The sequence below is a fragment of the Mustela erminea genome, chromosome 18, assembly GCF_009829155.1.
Source record: "Mustela erminea isolate mMusErm1 chromosome 18, mMusErm1.Pri, whole genome shotgun sequence".
NCBI classification, from domain to species: Eukaryota; Metazoa; Chordata; class Mammalia; order Carnivora; family Mustelidae; genus Mustela; species Mustela erminea.
This window is the reverse complement of record NC_045631.1, coordinates 15,502,057-15,510,709: the sequence shown is the minus strand read 5'-3', so window position 1 is coordinate 15,510,709 and position 8,653 is coordinate 15,502,057. Positions and strand designations below refer to the sequence as shown.

General features: G+C 40.8%; 1 pseudogene; it reads right to left on the bottom strand.

Annotated features, from left to right (window-relative positions):
* Positions 1 to 228: 228 nt before the first annotated feature.
* LOC116577452 lies at positions 229 to 1,466 on the bottom strand (annotated as a pseudogene).
* Positions 1,467 to 8,653: the final 7,187 nt, after the last annotated feature.

Below are 8,653 nucleotides of genomic sequence, written 5' to 3'. Positions count from 1 at the left end.
AACACTTAAGTTCTGAAACTCTTTTTCAGAGGCAAGAGATGAGGAAAGGACTTTGGGAGAGACATGAGAATGCCCTTGAACTCCTGGCTAATGCCAACGGAAGTAGAAAGCCTAGGATTTGGCTCACTCTGATGGGAAGAGAGCTATGGTACAACTCATAGAATCTGAGGCTTAGGCCATCTGTGCATGGAAATCATTGCTGAGGGACTCGAAGGGCGGTAGGGGTGCTCATTTCCAGACAGGGTTTCCAGGGCTAGAAGAGGATTTAGAGGTAGAGGGAGGACCTGGGGGTCCTTTTGGCCACGTGCAGGCGGTACTGGCCTTTTGGGGATTAAGGTCTTGTTCTTGCTCTTGAACACTTTGCTGGGATCCAGCTTGTTCACGAAGGAGTTGGTCTCTTCTGCAAGTAGGTCTGTGTTGTAGGTGATGGGTTTATACATGCTGAACCACTACTTGGCCTGTGGGCTAATGCCATGGCTGGTGAAGGTGTACTGCCACTGTGGTAGGCCCAGGTGCGTGATGAGCAGGCAATAGTAAGCAGTGAAGTTGTCTGTGAGAAAATGCCAGTATAATGTTCTGTCCAGGAACCAGATCTCAGTGTCTGGTGCTAGCATTGGTTTCCCTCTTTTGTGGACAAGGCAAACCTTCCCATTCCCATTGCAAGGATCCAGCTCAAATACCATCCTGCGAGAATCAAAGTGAGGCTTCTCTAGCTGGTTCTCACTGGCTTTAAGTGCATCATCCTCCAGGTCTGCCAGAGTTGGTGCATTAGGGAGTGAATACACAGAAGACATGGTTGAGTTGAGTCAGTTATTTATTTATTTATTTATTTATTTAATTTTTTAAAAATTTCTTTTCAGTGTAACAAAATTCATTGTTTATGCACCACACCCAGTGCTCCATGGAATACGTGCCCTTTGTAATACCTACCACCTGGCTCTCCCAACCTCCCACCCACCTGCCCCTTCAAACCCCTCAGGTTTTTTTCAGAGTCCATAGTCTCTCATGGTTCATCTCCCCTTCCAATTTCCCTCAACTCCCTTCTCCTCTCCATCTCCCCATGTCAGCTGAGTCAGTTTTGAGATGTTGTTAATTGCCATGCTGCCCAACAGAATGGTGTGCTCATCCAGCTTCACACTCCATGCCATGTGGAAGCCATTGGTCATCAAATAAAAATTCTTCACATCCTCAGGTAGCACAGTTATTTTTTTGTTCCCATGAAGAAATCATATGACATTCAGCAGGTGGTTTCTCTATGATAGTCACCTCTGTCACACCTGGGGAAGATTCTAATATGCAGGTGATTCCCAGGGTCAGCTTCTCCAGGTGTGGCTTGCTGCAGCCTGGGGGCAGCGTCTCCTCCATGGCTCGCGTCCCGCCCTGCACGCGGGGGGTGCAGCAGCAGAGACTGGGCTGGAGAGCTGGGCGGGTGGGAGGTCTCGAGGCTGCCCCAGAAGCCCGGCCATCAGGTTCACGGCATGCTGAACTTGTAGTGAATTGTAGTGCTTGGTGCCAGAGAGCACTGCAGGGCGGAGATGGGAGGCCCGGGGGTTGCTCTGGGAGTACTAGTTCCTGGGCACACTTGTTCCAGCCTCCCCGAGGTCGCTCCACCTATTTATTCATTTTAGAAGGGGGAGGGGCTCAGGAGGAGGGAAAGAGAAATTCCAGCGGACTCTGACATGGGGATCAATCCTATGGCTCCAGCCAAAGCTAAGAGTTGGGTGACCCACTAGCTTCACCACCCAGGTACCCCTTGCTCACTCTAAAGTTAAATAGAATTATACTTTCTTTCTTGTACAGCTTTATGTTCCCCCCAGAGAGAATAGTTACCTCAACTTTACTTTGCCTACTTTCTCATATGCATAGTCTCATTTTGTTCCTCAAGTCCGGTTGAGTCTACTTTTTTCCAGGCACTGAGTCCTTTGTCTCCTGCTCCATCTGGCTGGATTGCTTTCTAAGCCGACTGCACAGTCAGTATCCTGGGACTGTTTTGCTGCTCTCCTAGGTTAAATCTGTGAGTTTCTGAATTCCATGAACTCTTTGTTTTGGATTTTCTCCCTGATTCTGCTGAGCCCTGACCCTAGTACCTTCTTAAGAAAAAAACGGGAGACAAACTTTTTGAGTCCTAGATTCCTGGCTTGGCTGGAAATTCTGGACTGAAAATATTTATTTTCAGAGATTTTTAAGGCATTGCACCAGTCTTTTAGCAAACAGAATAGCCTTTTATAGTTGATTATATTTCTTTTCTGGAAGGATTTATGATCTGCATATACAGTTCATCTGAGATTTTTAAAAAAAATTTTATTTATTTATTTGACAGAGAGAGATCACAAGTAGGCAGAGAGAGAGGGCGAAGCAGGCTCCCTGCTGAGCAGAGAACCCGATGTGGGGCTCCATCCCAGGACCCCGAGATCATGACCTGACCTGAAGGCAGAGGCTTAACCCACTGACCCACCCAGGTGCTCCAGTGATCTAAAATTTTTTGACAACATGTCTTGGGGTAAGTTTTTTAATAGATGGGTTTCATTGTTTTGGACTCTTAGTGAATTTTACAACATTGACATCTACGACCATAAGATTAGGGAATTTTTAAAGTTATTTCTTTTGATTTTATTAAAAGTTTATAATTCCATATAACTTTATTTTTTTTTAAATATTTATTTATGAGAGAGAGAGAGAGAGGGTGATCAAACATGGGGCAGGGGCAGAGGGAGGAGGAGACAGAAATTTTAGCAGACTCCTCACTTGAGCTTGTAGTCTGACATGGAGTTTGATCTCAAGATCCTGTGAAATCATGACCTGAGCTGAAACCAAGAATCATTTGCTCAACTGACTGAACCACCAAGGGACCCCAATTTCATAAGACTTTAAAATCAACTTTTTTAGGAAGAGGAGTTAAGATGGTGGAGTACGGGGACTCTAAGCTTGCCTTGTCCTTCAAACACAGCTAGATAAATAGCAAATCATTCTGAGCACTCAAGGAGTAAATCTGAAGACTGAGAGAACAAAACTGCAAGACTAGAAGTAGAAAAGGGACAACCTCATGAAAGTAGGAAATGCAGAAAGTTGATTTGGGGGGATAAGAACTGTGGGTGCTGTGGAGGGGAGGGAACCCTTCTTACAGAGACTACTGCAAGGTATTATAAGCAGCAGAGTGCAAAATCTGAAGTTTTAGAAGTCTGCTGTACCAGGGTCATGACTGGCTTAGCAGTGCTTCTGTGGGGAAAGAGAATCATTTACCACAGTCAAGTGGGATTTATTCCTGGACTGCAGGGGTGTTTAATATTCACAAATCAATTGATGTGATGCACCACACTAATAAAAGAAAGGATAGGAAACATTTGAACCTTTCAATAGATGCAGAGAAAGTTTTTGATAAAATACAGCATCCATTCTTTTTTTTTTTTTTAAAGATTTTATTTATTTAGATTTTTTAGATTTTATTTATTTATTTAGGGGCGCCTGGGTGGCTCAGAGGGTTGAGCCTCTGCCTTTGGCTCAGGTCATGAGATTGAGCCCCGCATTGGTCTCTCTGCCCCGTAGGGAGCCTGCTTCTCCCTCTCTGCCTGCCTCTCTACCCACTTGTGATCTCTCTCCCTCTGTCAAATAAATAAATAAAATCTTAACCAGGTGGTGGGTATTAGAGAGGGCATGGATTGCATGGAGCACTGGGTTTGATGCAAAAACAATGAATACTGTTATGCTGAAAAGAAATTTAAAAAAAGATTTTATTTATTTAATTGAGAGAGAAAGTGCACAGAGGAATGGGGGGAGGGGCAGAGGTAGAAGGAGAAGCAGACTGCAATATGGAGTCAGAGCTCATTCCCAGGACTCTGAGATCATGACCTGAGCTGAAGGTAGGTGCTTAACCAGCTGAGCCACTCAGGTGTCCCTATAGCATCCATTCTTGATAAAAACCCTCAACAGAGTTAGGGATACATGGAACATACCTCAACATCATAAAGGCCATATATGAAAGAACTACAACTAAGATCATTCCCAGTGGGGAAATACTGAGAGCTTTTCTTCTGAGGTTAGGAACAAGACACTGTCACCATTACTACTTAATGTAATACTGGAAGTCAGCCTCACCAATCAGACAAGAAGAAGAAATAAAAGGCATTGAAATTGATAAGGAAGAAGTCAAATTTTCACTTTTCACACATGATGTGTTATTCTATGTAGAAAATCTGAAAGACTCAACCAAAAGATTGCTAGAACTGATTCACGTATTCAGCAAAGTCACAGGATATAAAGTCAACGTACAGAAATGTGTTGCATTTCTATACACCAATAATGAAGCAGCAGAGAGAGAAATCAGGAATTGATCCATTTATAATGGCACCAAAACCCATAAGATACTTAATAATAAGCCTAACTAAAGAGGTAAAAGATCTGTACCCTGAAAACTATAGAACAATTATGAAAGAAATTGAGGGGGTGGGTGGATGGGATAACTGGGTGATGAACATTAAGGAGGGCATGTGATGTAATAAGCACTGGGTGTTACGTAAAACTGATGATGAATCACTGAACTCTACCTCTGAAACTAATAATATACATGAATTAGTTGAATTTAAATTTAAAAAAGGAAAAAGCATAAATAAAATTAAAAAAAGGAATTGAAGAGGGCACAAAGAAATGGAAGAACATTCCGTGCTCATGGATTAGAAGAATAAACATAGTTAAAATGTTTATACTATCCAAAGCAATCTACACATTCAATGCAATCCCTGTCAAAATGACACCAGCATTGTATACAGAGCTAGAACCAACAATCCTAAAATCTGTATGGAACCATAAAAGACTCCAAATAGCTAAAGTAATGTTGAAAAAGAGAAGCAAAGTGTGAGGCATCACAATTCTAGACTTTAAGCTGTATTACAAAGCTGTAATCATGAGGACAGTATGGTACTGGCACAAAAACTGACACATAGATCAATGGAACAGAATAGAAAACACAGAAATGGACCCTCAACCCCGTGGTCAACTAATCTTCAACACAGCAGGAAAGAATATCCAATGGAAAAAAGACAGTCTATTCAACAAATGGTGTTCGGAAAACTGCACAGTGACATGCAGAAGAATGAAACTGGATCACTTTCTTACACCATATAGAAAAATAAATTCAAAATGCATGAAAAACCTAAATGTGGGACAGAAAACCATCAAAATACTAGAGGAGAGAATACAGGCAGCAACCTCTTTGACCTCAGCTGGAGCAACTTCTTACTAGACACATGGCTAGAGGTGAGGGAAGCAAGAGCAAAAGTGAAGTATTGGGACTTTATCAGGATAAAAAGCTTTTTCACAGCAAAGGTAACAGTCATTAAATCTAATGGTAACCTATAGAATGGGAGAAGATATTTACAAATGACATATTTGATAAAGGGTTACTATCCCAAACCAAGAACTTATTAAACTGAATGCCCAAAAAACAAATAATCCAGTTAAGGAATGGGCAGAAGACATGAATAGGCATTTTTACAAAAGAAGACATCCAGACAGCTAACAGACACGTGAAAAGATGCTCTACACCACACATCATCAGGGGAAATACAAATAAAAACCAAAATGAGATACCCCCTTACACTGGTCAGAATGGTTAGAATTAATAACACAAAAAACAACAGATATTGAGGAGGATGCGAAGAAAAGGGAATCATCTTGCTCTGTTGGTAGGAATGCAAACTGGTGCAGCCACTCTGAAAAACAGTATGGAGTATCCTCAAAAAGTTAAAAATAGGAACTACTCTATAATCCAGTAACTGCACTACTGGGTATTTACCCAAAGGATGAAAAATACAGTTTAAAAAGGGTACATGCACCACAATGTTTAAAGCAGCATTATCAACAATAGCCAAACCATGGAGAGAGCACAGATGTCCATCAACTGATGAATGGATAAAGAAGATGTGATACACACACACACACACACACACACACACACACACACACACAATAGAATATTACTCAGCCATAAAAAGAATGAAATCTTGCCATTTGCAATGATGTGGTTGGAGCTAGGATGTCTTATGCTAAGCAAGATAAGTCAGTCAGAAAAAGACAAATACGATATGATTTTCACTCCTATGGGGGAATTTAAGAAACAAAAAAGATGGACATATGGGAGAGGGATAAAAGAAAAGAGGGAAACAAGCCATAAGAGACTCTTAAAATAGAGAAGAAACAGGGTTGATGGAGGGATGTGGGTGGTGGATGGGCTAGATGGGTGATGGTTTAGGAGGGCACTTGTTATGATGGGCACTGGGTGTTGTATGTAAGCACTGAATCACTGAATTTTATTCCTTTTTTTAAGATTTTAAAATTTGTTTTAGAAAGAGAGAGCCCATGAGTGGGAAGAGGGGCAGAGGGAAAGGAAGAGAATCCCCAAGCAGACTCTCCACTGAGTGCAGAGTGGAACGCTGGGGTGGATCCCAGGACCCTGAGATCGGACCTGAGCTGAAACCAAGAAATGGATGCTTGACTGAGTGAGCCATTCAGGTGCCCCTGAATTCTACTCCTGAAATCAATATTGCACTGTATGTTAACTAACTAGAATTTAAATAAAAATTTGAAAAGAGAAAAAATCAACTTTCTAATACTCAAGTACCTCTCAAATACATTTGGAAGTTTTATTAGGATTACATTAATGTTATAATTTAAATTAGAGAGATTTGACATCTTTATTATATTGAGCCTTCTTATCTACAAACAGGGATTTAAGTTTTCTTTTATGTACTCCAGTGGCCTATAGAAGAAAGTGAACATTTCTTGTTAATTTATTCCTAGTTAGTATTCCTTTTTGGTGCTGTATGGGATATTTTTATTTCTATTATATTTTCTACCTGATTCTTTGTATATGGAAATACTAATTTTTTTTCTTTAATGCCCCCCAAAACACTAATTTTTGTGTACTGATTTTGTACCCAAATTATGCCTTTCTCTTATTGTTATTAATAGTTTTCATTTGAGTTTATATCTCCAAGTACACAATCATATAATCTCTATATACAAATTTTTGCTTTCCCTCTTCCATTGAATGGGATCTTCTTTTCTTCCACAGAGCATAAGTCTTTGATATTAGCATAGAGAAAAAGCTATAGTCTTCTTTCCTTTTATGTGTTCCCTTCTTTATATTGCCCACACATAACACTTTTTACACATAAATATATCTTTCCTCGGGACACCTGGGTGGCTCAGTTAGTTGAGCTGCTGATTCAGCTTGGGTTGTGATCCCAGGGTCCTGGGATGAGTCCCACATTGGGCTCCTTGCTCATCTGGGAGCCTGCTTCTCTCTCTCCCTCTGCCTGCTGCTCCCCCTGCTTGTGCTGTCTCTCTCTGTCAAATAAATAAATAAAATTAAAAAAAAAAGTAATTCAGTGACATCATTGGCTCAACCTCTGCAATAAAAGATAATTTATTTAAAAAAATACCTATTTCTTCAAGACGCCTTTCTAAATTCTTCAGGTTTTAGTGGGTTTTTCTGGATTTTCAGGGATAAGTAATTTCACTTGAAATAATGATATTTTGTCTTTTCTTCCCCTTTTCTACTTTTAACTCCACTCCCTCAGTCAGTCTCTCTAAAACATTAAATGAAATTGGGGAGACTTGGAGTACCATAGTCCCCCTATCTGGGGTTTCTGCTTTTTTGTAGTTCCACTTTCTGGAGGTCAGCCTTGGTCTGGAAGCAGATGATCCTCCTTCTGACTTATGGGCAGGAGATCAATGGAACCTAATCATAACCCTTGCATCATTCACCCCCCTTCATTTCATCGCCTGCGTTTTATCATCTCATACCACCACAAGAAGGGTGAGGACTGCAACATTAGGTATTTTGGGAGAGAGAGACCACATTCACATACCTTTTACTACAGTATATTGTTATAATTATTATTTGTTATTAATCTTACCGTGCCTAATTTATAAATAAAACTTTATCATACGTAGGTATGGGAAAAAACAGTATATACAGTACAGAAGTACTATCCCTGGTTTTAGGCATCCACTGCCAGTTTTGAAAGGTACCTCCTGGATAGAAGGGGACAACTGTATTTGTATCCATCTTGACTTTCATAGGAATTTCACACAGTGTGAGATTCTCTGTGGTTTTCTGAGTCTGTTAAATTGTTCCTTGAATTCCTAGTTTACTGAGAATTTCATTTTTTTTAAAACTCGGTAATTGATGTTAAAAATTTTATCAACTACCATTGTTTTTCTAATGATCTGATTGATCCCTGTAATTGCGCATTACTCTCTTACTTTAATCCTGAACTTAATTTTCTAGTGTTTTATTTAGAGCCCTGCATCAAATGCTTTAACAGAATAGAGAGCCTGCCCAGTGGGAGCCCACGCCTGGCAGTCCTGAGAAAGAATTACTTAGTTTTCAAGAGGGCCCAGACTATTTTGCTTCCAGGTGGGAGGGGAGGGTCGGCAGGATCTTTTCTTAAAACCTGGGGATCGCTGGGAAGGTTGAAACAGGTTTTGTTTCTCATAAAGACGCTTCCCATCTCCATCAGGCCGCCACCAAAGGTTTGCTTGAGCAGCGACTTTCCGGAGCTCTTCATTAGCCTCTTCCGCGGAAGTCTCGCCTTTCTCAACTCCCCATTGGGTTTGGCCAGCTCCTCTGCTTCCAGTGGCTAATCAAACAGGA